Genomic DNA, 9,750 nt, shown 5'->3' with positions numbered 1-9,750 from the left:
CATATGTTTAGCCTCAAAGGTCTACTCAGAGAGACTGCACATTACTAGTACTGGTAATTAAGTAAAGAAATAAAGTATTAGGACAGAGATAAGGAACAAGCACTTCATAAGTTCTGTGCTTATTCACACTCAATTCATATACATAAGCAATTATAAGAGCTCATAAACCACTCCATTTCACTCATAATTAATTGATCTATTTGAGTAATAAAAGGCATAAACCTTCCACTGACCATGAAGATCACTAAGAGCATATCTTCTTTTTTTTTATTGAGAATAAGAAAAAAAAAGTTTCCGCCTCCTCCCAGCCTCCCATTTCCCTCCCCTCCCCCACTCTTCTCCCCCTTCCCCCACTCCTCTCCCCCTCCCTCTCCAATCCGAAGAGCAGTCATGGTTCCCTGCCCTGTGGAAAGTCCAAGGTCCTCCCCCCTCCGTCCATGTCTAGGAAGGTGAACATCCAATCTGGCTAGGCTCCCACCAAGCCGGAACATGAAGTAGGATCAAAACCCCTTGCCATTGACCTTGGCTTCTCATCAGTCCTCATTGTTCGCCATGATCAGAGAGTACGGTTTTATCCCATGCTTTTTCAGTCACCGTCCAGCTGGCCTTGGTGAGCTCCCAATAGATCAGCACCCACCCACAGAGCATATCTTCTTAACACCCAAAACCATATTGAATATTGCTGGTTGCTAAGCCAGAGAAAATTCTCTGTAAATATTTATTACATCAGCTAAAATTACCATATTGCAGTGCATAACAAAGTTTGTTCATAGTTTATGAACTGAGATTATACAGTTTGTCTCATCTACCCAAAGGGGGCCCCAAGTACAATCCCAATAGGTTACTGAAAGGACAGAAAAGCAAGATATTGGAGATCAGTCCTAGTGTCTCTCTATCAGGTGTACTTCAACTTCATAAACAGATTTTCCCAACTAGCGGCAAAAAATCAGGTCTGCATGAATGGCATCCCCGATTAGTCAAGGTAGCAACTCTGTACAGTATGGCTGGCACTTCCCTTGGAAGAGAACATTTAATTAGTTTCATGCCTTTGTCCGGTGCTGTTGGCTAATTCTCATTATTCTAAGTCACTTTATTGTGTAGCCTGAAATACCACCTGGCTCTTCTCTGAGATTATGAGCTCCCTGAGAAAATTTACCATTTTTTATTCCTTTCAGCGTGGGGCATGACATATTGTAGGTACTCAATAAATTTAATAAGTAAATGAACAGCTCTTGGGATGCCTGGAAATATTTAATCAAAAGTCTACAGGAGATTTATACTATACTCTATTCTGATTATTTCTTACAGTAAAATGAAACTTTGGGTCTTTATAGCAATAATTTATTCACTTTACATTAGTCATTTCCATAGATGATTAGATCAGTATTTTTAATACCTTAGTTTTGTTTTCCTCTTACTTGATGTCATACTTAGAAATACTTTCAGAAGTGAGATACTTTCTAAGTCAATATTTAGAATCAGGGTGTTTAAAGTCAAAATTTATTTTTAAGGATTTAATCAAATAATGAAAGCTAGAGACAGATGTTTCCAAAGACAATTATAATTTTCCCTCTGAAACATATAAACCAACATTTTAATATAGTTAAGAATTCTGCTCTATTTTCTGCCCACTCGTTTCACTTGTTATTTGTAGTAATGACTGGACTGACTCATTATGCTCTTGAAATATTAGTCTCTAAATTCAGATACAAAATTATTTCCATCTATAATACAAAAACCAAATGAGCTTACAGTGTAGTAAACCACCAACTGGAAAGAGCTATGTATGCATGGTCCGCACTGTCCTGTACTCATCTCAGAAGTGCCAAAACCATTAATCACCACATAGAAACTGGCCTGTTTGAAATGACATGCAGACCATATAATTTGATGCTGATAGAGGCAGCCAGAGCCCAGGTACGATGACCATGTCTAAATGAAAAACAAGCATTCCATGATGAGGACTGGAAGAAACCCAAGGCAAAGCTGCCATGGGTGACTGATCAAAACTCGACCCAAACAGAAATTTGTTTGAAATTCACTGGGGCATTACATAACTGAAAATTTGGTTTCACAAGTCTGAACTGAAGATGCTCCATCTGTTACATGAGACGTTACAGGGAAGCCATAAACTTAAACCTCATCAAAAAACTCATCCTGCTGGACTGCTTCCCTCTTTTATTCATTTTAACTCTTATTTTGATTTTTGAATCTTCACTCTTTTAAATAAATATCTCTTAATGGTCATGCTTTAGGTTTTGTTTTTGAGGTTACCCCATTGGAGTTTGTGTTATTCTTTGTTTTTGTACTTACTCTATTATGTGTCTCTAATACTCAGCCTGTGGAAAATCTGTATGTTGTTGTTCTCTCTTCCATATTAATACTAAATGGCCTCAAAAGTTTGTAATTATGTATTTCTTCATATATCCTCTTATTCATTTATAAATGTTCATATATATTTACATGTATTTAACAATAATAATTAAAGAGAAGCATCATAGATATGGTAGAGAGTGGGGCATGTATATATGGAATTGGGGGGAGAAGAGGGATAGAAAAGTCATGTAATAATTTAATTAAAAATAAAATGTCAAGAAACACAGCTTGTTCCTATACTGAGGGGTCCTAAGAGGTGAGTGAACAGCCACATGGTGGCATGTCCCACTCTCTAGGACCTCCCCAGTGGTAGGAAACCCAGATCTCTCCTCCAATTCCCTTGGCTTTTCTAGCCAGCCAGCTAGGAGTTTCCTGAGGCTAGAATACCCCCAAACCCAACCCCATCCAGCTGCCATCCAAGCTACTAGCCACACTCTACCCCCAACTCTGCCTATCATCCTGCAACCTCGGTGGAACTCCGAAACATACCTTGTTCCAATACTGAGGGGACTTAAGAGGTGAGTGAACAGCCACACAGCAGGATGCCTCACTCTCTAGGACCTTCCCAATGGGACAAAATCCCAAACCCCTTTCCGAACTCCCTTGACTTTTCTAGCCAGCAGTTTCCTGTGACTAGGCTTCCCTCAACCCCAGACATATCCAGCTGCCACCCAAACAACTACCACACCCTGTCCCCCAAACCACCTATCCTTCTACAACCTCAGTGGAATGCTGAAACACAGCTTGCTCCAATACTGGGACTAAGAGCTTTCTACAACACTGAGATTAAAAGAGAGCACCAAGAGAGCAAACCAGGAGAGAAGACCAAAAGAGCAGGTGTATAGAGATCTCAGGAGCTTTCTGAGACAGACATTGACAGTACAGAGCAGACCAAGAAAAACTCCCACTCAGTCACAAAAAGTATTGGACACAGACGCAAAGATACTGCCGGCCTCATTTGAAGGAAGAAATGGGTAGGTAACAATGCAAGAATCCAACAACCTAAAAAGATGCGCAGTAACACCAGAACCCAGTGGTCACACAACAGGAAGACTTGATCCTCACCCAGAAGAAGTAGAAGAAAACGACTATAAACGTAACACTGTGAAAATGATGGAGACCTTTAAAAAGGAAATGAAAACTCCCTTAAAGAAAGGAGGAGAACACAAACAAAAAATTACAAGAAATTAATAAATCCCTCAAAGAAACTCAAAAAAAAAAAAAAATCAAACAGGTGAAGGAAACCGTTCAAGATTTGAAGACTGAAATAGAGATAATAAAGAAAACACAAACCGAGGTAATTCTGGATATGGAAAATCCGGGTAAATGAACAGGAACTACAGAGACAAGTACTACCAACAGAATACAAGAGATCGAAGAAAGAATCTCAGGCACTGAAGGTACTATAGAGTAAACAGATTCATTGGTCAAAGTAAACATTAAATCCAACCAACAAATTCTTAACACAAAACATCCAAGAAATCTGGGACACTATGAAAAGACCAAACCTAGGAATAATAGGACTAGAATAGAGAGAAAAACTCTAGCTCAAAAGCTCAGAAAATATGTTTGACAAAATTATAGAAGATAACTTTCCCAACCTAAAGAAGGATATCCCTATGAAGGTGCAAGAAGCTTACATAACACCAAATAGACTGGATCAAAAAAGTCCCCTCACCATATATTAATCAAAACACAAAACATACAGAATAAAAAAGAATATTAAGACCTGCAAAGGAAAAAAAGCCCCCATTAGCATAACCCAAAGAAAAGAAACACATAAACACTACTACCAAAAAATAACCAGAATTAACAACCACTGCTCATTAATATCACTTAATATCAATGGACTCAACTCACCTATAAAAAGACTCAGGCTAAGAGAATGGTTATGAAAACAGGATCCAGTCTTCTGCTGTATACAAAAAACTCACCTCAGTCACAAAGACAGACATTACCTCAGAGTAAAGCATTGGGAAAAGGTTTTCCAATCAAATGGACCTAAGAAACAAGCAGGTATGGCTATCCTAATATCTAACAAAATTGATTTCAAACTATAATCAGTCAGAAGAGATGGAGATGGACACTTTATACGCATAACAGGAACAATTCATCAAGATGCAATCTCAATCCTGAACATCATGCCCCTAACATAAGGGTACCCACATATGTAAAATAAACATTACTAAAACTTAAATCACACATCAAACCCATACACACTAATAGTAGGAGAATCCAACACTCCACTCTCACCAATAGACAGGTCAACCAGACAGATACTTAACAGAGAGTACATACTCGGGAACAATGCAAACCTCCGCAGATACAAAAAAAAAAAAAAAAAAATGGAGTAACATCCTTTGTCTTACTGGATCACCATGCATTAACGTTAGAATTTAACAAAAATACTACTCTCAGAAAGCCTACAAACTCCTGGAAATTGAGCAGTAAACTACTGAACCACCCTGTGATAAAGGAAGATATAAAGAAAAAAATTAAAGACTTCCTTAAATTCAATGAAAATGAAGGTACAACATATCCAAATGTATGGAACACCATTAAAGCAGTGCTAAGAGGAAAGTTGATAGCACTAAGTGCCCACATAAAGAAAACAGAGAAAGCTCACCTTAGTGACTTTACAGCAGACCTGAAAGCTCTGGAACAAAAAGAAGCAAACTCACTCAGGAGGAGTAGAAAACAGGAAATAACCAAATTGAGGGCTGAATTCAACAAAATAGGAACACCGACAACAATACAAAGAATCAATGAAACAAAGAGCTGGTTCTTTGAGAAAATCAACAAGATAGACAAACCTTTATCCAAACTAATCAAAAAGCATAGAGAGAGCATTCAAATTAACAAAATCAGAAATCAAAAGGGGTCATAACAACAGAAATTGAGGAAATTCAGAGAATCATTAGGTCATACTACAAAAACTCTACAAAAATGTAAAATGTAAAAGAAATGGACAGTTTTTTAGATAGATACCATATACCAAAATTAAATCAAGACCAGATAAGCAATTTAAATAGACCTTAAAACTGCAAGGAAATAGAAGCTGTCATCAAAAACCCTTCCAACCAAAGAAAGCCCAGGATTGGATGGTTTTAGTGCAGAATTCTACCAAAGTATCGTCAGCAAATGGTGTTGGCACAACTGCAGGTCTCAACACGTAGAAGAATGAAAAAAAAGATCCATATCTATCGCCATGTACCAAACTCAAGTCCAAATGGATTAAAGACTTCAATATAAATTCAACCACATTGAACTTGATAGAAGAGAAAGTGCCTTCAATGCAAGGGCAGAGGAGACCCCTTCCTAAATAAAATCCCAGCAGCACAGACGCTGAGAACAACAATAAATAAATAGAACCTCCTGAAACTGAGAAGCTTCTGTAGAGCAAAGAACACAGTCAATAAGACACAAAGTCAGCCACTGAATGGGAAAAGATCTTCACCAAGCCCACATCAGACAAAGGACTCATCTCCAAAATATATAAAGAACTCAAGAAATTAGACATTAAAATTATAAATATCTCAATTAATAAATGGGGTACTGAAATAAATACAGAATTCTCAGACCCTGGCTGGCTGGCTGACTGGCTGGCTGGCTGGCCGTGACAAGAACACTCTGCTGGGCAGGCATCCACCTCCCCCTCGTTGGAGAAAGATTTTTAGATTGAACTCTAGCTAGTTAATGGAGTCTCATACCCTTTGTGGCCTTTAACTGCCACATTCTTCAGACAAGTTATGATGGTCCCTTGCTTAGCCATCAGTTTGTGTCACATTTGGAAGCTCTCTGAGTGACCTGCACTAAGAAACAGAGGGAATGTCCATCTGTGGTCTTTGTGCATCTGTATAATCCAGGCCCAGTTCTTCCCTTTTGAAACATTTTTATCCAATGACAGGGTGCCAGTGCTGTCCCCTGTCTATGTGTTTGGATTGTCACCTCTGTAGATGATAGGGTTACAAGCTGGAGCAATGGGACACATCCAGGCTTCTGTAGAGGATCATCCAAGGAGCATTGGGGACCTGTCCATTATCTGGAGAACTGTATTGACAAGGCAGAAGAGCCGGGCCCTCATCCAAGGCTTTCAACTTTTCATTAAGGATTCTCCCCTCCTATTGATTGTGGAGATGCACAAACTGTGTATGTTCTTCAGGAATTATGAGCAAGCCCAAGTTAAGCTTGCGGAGTTCCAGAAAAGCCTTGAGATGCTTGAACACAGCTACTACTAGGGTCCTCCTGTCCTACCTGCCACGTAGATGAAGGATCAGGTGTGTTTCCTATTGAAACTTATGCCACAGCAGTGTCAGATGGGGAAGCTCTTCCAGCTGCTTGTCAGAACAGAGCATCTCTTCTCTGATGGCCCAAACGTGCAGAAGCTGTATGTGCTCAGCCAGATCTTGAAGGATACACCTGTAGCCATTAGTCCTGCAGTTATTATCAGCTACAGCCCTGAGAATTTTCGGCATGTGTGTAGGTCTATTTTGGTAAAGCTAAAGGCAGATGGACAGTTTGTTGTGGCCAGGAGAGTGGTAGAGTTAGCAGCATTGCCTGCGGACAGTTTGGTGATTGAACAGCTAACCCAGGAAATGGAGACCCTAAAACGCACTCAGCAGTGGTCCCTCAAACACGCAAGAATTTACTTCTGGGGTAAAAAATGCCATGAAAACTTTAAGAAAAATTCCATTTCCAACAGAGCAGCCTCTTTCCTTCTTCTCCAGCCAGGTCCCTGTGGTGAGTGAGCATCCTGCTGAATAAGGCCTCGAGGAGCAAGGAGAGCCACCTGCTGTTCACGCTGGTGGGGCACTGGCTTGCCCAGGAAGAGCCGGTTCCCTGGGAAGAGCTAGAACACCTGGAGGAACAGACCTGGATCTGCCGCATTACCCAGCATGCCCATGGAGGGGGCGCAGAGGAAACCCAGCCTAGCCCCTCTCAACAAATGTCAGCTGGTGGTGAACTTTCCTTTGATATCTTAGCCGATGAGTTTTCTTTCTCCGAGCTTGCTGCTTTGAACTCATCATAGACCTTAATATTTAGGCCTTAATGGTCATCGATCCAAAGAGATGTGTGAGAACACACTGAATTGGAAAGGAGCGGGAATCACTGAATGTTCTGATCGGACACCTGCTGAATGGTGGTTGTGTGCACGAAGCAAGCAGAGTGTGCCGGTATTTCCACTTCTGTAGTCAGGATGTAGCGCTAGTGTTGCACTATAGAGACTTGGCTTCCACAGAGGCCAGCATGGAAGACCTCAGACATCCGAGCTCTTCTCCCAAGTGCTGCGCTGTCTGAGGACCAGTGTTGCCATCCACTGATGAAGTAGCAAGGAGTCTCTGAGCTCTCCCAAGCAAGTGCCTCCGTGGGAAGAACTACTGCCGGCAGGTCTTCTGTCTGTATGAACTTGCCAAGGAGTTAGACTGATGTTGGGGCCAGGGACAGCGAAGCCATGCTGTGAACAATCTTGGTTTCTCAGTGGCCTGACTGATGCAGACAAGCCCAGGTCTTTATCAGCACCCGGGGCCTTGAGTTAACACTGTGGCTGGAACTTGTTGGCTGAAGAGGTGGCAGGAGAGCTGCTGAGCCCATCAGAGGGAACAGGAGAAAAGCAGCCTCTCAAACAAGCAGAGAAAAAACAACCACTTCTTCAGTAAACTGTTGTGTGTCAAGATCACACATTGGTAGGCATGAAGTTGCTGGACAGGAGTCCCTCCGTACCCCACCGCGAGTTGTCCTGCACCACAGAGAGCTGCTGATCCTGGCCCATCACTGCTTCTCCTTTACATGCCACATGGAGGGCATCATCAGAGTCCTATAAGCTGCCCAGATGCTTACTGATAACCACTTGGCTCCCAAAGGACGAGTATGGGCTGGTGGTATGCCTCCTCACTGGTATTGGAAGGTACAGTGAGATGTTACACAGTTGACCTGCTGCACCAAAAGCACTATTTTGAAGTTCTGATGAGAAAGAAGCTAGATCCAAGTGTCATCCTGAAGACAGCCTTGCTAGACTACATCAAACGCTGCTGCTATGGAGACAGCGAAAAGCACAATATGATTGCCCTGTGCTTCAGCATGTGCCGGGAGATGGGGGAGAATCAATCATGAGGCAGTGGGCTGTATCCAGCTGAAGCTGATTGAGTCTCAGCCCTAGGAGGAAAGCCTCAAGGATGGAGCCCAACTCAAACAGCCCCTGCTTAAAGCCCTGACTCTGATGTTAGAGGCAGTCAGAGAGTTATGGCACGGACTCTTGCCTGCGACAAGCCCTACACTGTAATGGGCTCACCAAGTTGATAACACTACAGATTCATTTTCTGAACACTGGTCAGAACACAATGCTTATCAACTTGGGCCATCAGAAGCTAATGGACTGTATCATGGCTCTACCTAGGTTCTACCAGGCTTATATTGTATGAGGTCTATGACTTTGTTCCTGACTGGGCTGAAGTTCTCTACCAACAAGGGATTCTTAAAGAAGAATTAAGTTACTTGGAAGAATTTAAACAGCAAAAGTTACTAAGACCCAATATATTTGAAGACATTTCCAAAAAATATAAACAACATCAGCCTACCAATAGAGTCACAGAAAACCTGAAGAAGTTACTTTCATATTGTGAAGACATCTCCCTGCATTACAAGTTGGCATATGAACACAATTTTTTTGAAATTTAAATGTGCTTCTGAAGCACCCTCAAACAGGATGCTATCTTAAAGAAATGCTTGAAGCTTAGAAGATCTGAAAGATGCCTAATTGCTTTTTGTACCTATATGGCAATAAAGTATTTGGAAACCTTTAAAACAGTTAAATTAAATTTCAAAAAGAAAGAATGTTTAAAGACAAAAACAGTGTTAAGCTGGAAGGATGGAAAAGTGATCGCAAATCAACCAGTTGCTGATCCCTCCCCTCTCACCAAAATATATATCCAGAACAAAACAGAGAATTGTCCGTGTTCAATGACATTGTAAGTAAAATGGACTGAACTGTATCTACAAAACATTCCATCTAAATAGCAAGAATCATTTTCAACAGCCCACGGAACTTTCTAAAACTACATCCTGTAATAAGATACATTATACAAAATACAGGAATTTAAATATTTCTTGCATTTGCTTCTATTGCAATAGAATAAATATAATAACCAAAATAAATGAAAGAATATCTACAAAGTTATATAGACTGAGGAAACAGTACTACTACTAAATGAGCTTGAGTTTAGAAATCAAGAAAAGAAAATTACAAAAATAAAAACAATGACAAAGGTGTCACCATACTTGATTTCAATTGATAATATAGAGGCTTGATAACAAAAACAGCATCAACAGGAACAAAACAGACATGTCAATTTATGGGACCAAATAAACGACCTCCCA

At 40.7% G+C, this 9,750-nt stretch overlaps 1 pseudogene; it reads left to right on the top strand.

The window, feature by feature from the left end:
* The first annotated feature begins 1,782 nt into the window (after positions 1 to 1,782).
* On the top strand, positions 1,783 to 9,110 carry LOC126506242 (spatacsin-like; annotated as a pseudogene).
* The last annotated feature ends 640 nt before the right edge of the window (positions 9,111 to 9,750 follow it).

The sequence above is a fragment of the Alexandromys fortis genome, unplaced genomic scaffold (genome assembly GCF_014885135.2).
Source record: "Alexandromys fortis isolate MF-2015 unplaced genomic scaffold, M_Fortis_MF-2015_v1.1 scaffold_0, whole genome shotgun sequence".
Taxonomy (NCBI): Eukaryota; Metazoa; Chordata; class Mammalia; order Rodentia; family Cricetidae; genus Alexandromys; species Alexandromys fortis.
This window is presented reverse-complemented; position numbering and strand designations above follow the sequence as displayed.